The sequence below is a fragment of the Bactrocera neohumeralis genome, unplaced genomic scaffold (assembly GCF_024586455.1).
Source record: "Bactrocera neohumeralis isolate Rockhampton unplaced genomic scaffold, APGP_CSIRO_Bneo_wtdbg2-racon-allhic-juicebox.fasta_v2 ctg925, whole genome shotgun sequence".
Lineage (NCBI taxonomy): Eukaryota > Metazoa > Arthropoda > Insecta > Diptera > Tephritidae > Bactrocera > Bactrocera neohumeralis.
This window is the reverse complement of record NW_026094766.1, coordinates 2,502-3,752: the sequence shown is the minus strand read 5'-3', so window position 1 is coordinate 3,752 and position 1,251 is coordinate 2,502. Positions and strand designations below refer to the sequence as shown.

At 34.9% G+C, this 1,251-nt stretch overlaps 1 long non-coding RNA gene across 1 annotated transcript; it reads left to right on the top strand.

The window, feature by feature from the left end:
• Positions 1-700: 700 nt before the first annotated feature.
• LOC126767585 (uncharacterized) lies at positions 701-959 on the top strand. The gene is made up of 2 exons (XR_007669123.1): positions 701-823; positions 878-959. It is a non-coding gene; the product is annotated as an uncharacterized LOC126767585 (long non-coding RNA).
• Positions 960-1,251: the final 292 nt, after the last annotated feature.

Sequence of the window (1,251 nt, the reverse complement as noted above, 5' to 3'; positions counted from 1 at the left end):
GTTTCTTGAGTGCCAAAACGATTGCTAACATTTCTTTTTCGTTTGTTGAGTAATTTTGTCCAGTTCGCGTTAAGGTACGTGAAATGAATGCTATAGGTTTCTTGCCTTGTGACAATACAGCTCCAATCGCATGATTGCTTGCGTCTGTAGTCAAATCAAATCCTTTTCCAAAATCTGGTTGGAATAATTCTATTTGTTCTTTTAGTTTTTAGTTTATTTTTTAGTGTTTCAACTGCTTTAAGCGCTTCGTCATCTAATTTTACATGTACTGAGCTACTTTTATTCTTTGTAATATTACCTTTCATTCATTCATACCATTTTATTTAATATGACGTGATTCCCAAGAAAGATCTTATGTCCTTCAAATTTGTAGGGGTTCTGTACCTATCTATAGCTTCTATTTTTTCTGGATCTACTGAAATTCTACCGTTTTTAATTATATGTCCTAAAAATTCTGTCTGTCTGTATTTGAAAAAATTTTGACTTTTCATCCGAGATTTTCATGTTGGCTGCGTGTAAAGTGTGTACTATATTGGTGATATCTTTCATATGTTGTTCAGGGTTGGCTGAATATATTAGGACATCGTCTATATATACGTATGCGCATACTCGTATGAATGGTGTGAGGATATCGTCAACGCATCTGTTGCTGGCAAATGTACTTAACTTTATGTTTCAAAGATGTTGTTGACAAATGTACTCAGTCTTATGTTCTAAATATTTATTTTAATCGTAAGGCAACTCTGTTTAAGTATACTAAAAGATTTAATGGCTTCTTCCGGTTTTACTTTCTTACGAGTAACCGAGGAGAAACCACGGATAAGTAATAGAAATTATCAATTTGTCTATACCCAACACTTAATCCAATTTTTTACAGATATTAAAACGCACGCTCACTCACGCACGCACGCATTCGCTTTGGCAAATGTTTCTTTGAATAAAGTGTTTTAATATATTCGTGTTTCTTTTCTATCAGTTGCCGCCGCAACATTATTTTAATATTTATCCACGTGTGCCATCGTGAATATTTGCATGCCACGCTACAATTTAAGAAGTCAAAAAACACGTAACGCGAATCAATCGAAAATGCCGATTTCAAATGAAGATTCTTTTAGCGATAACGATGGAGGCCGCCCAATGGTCATGCCAGACAACGCAGTTGCAGATTTACAAAAACAAATACGTCTGTTGCAATTATCTTTGGAAGCTTCCGAAAAGGAGAAGTTATCTCTGAAACAAACAATCGCCTCG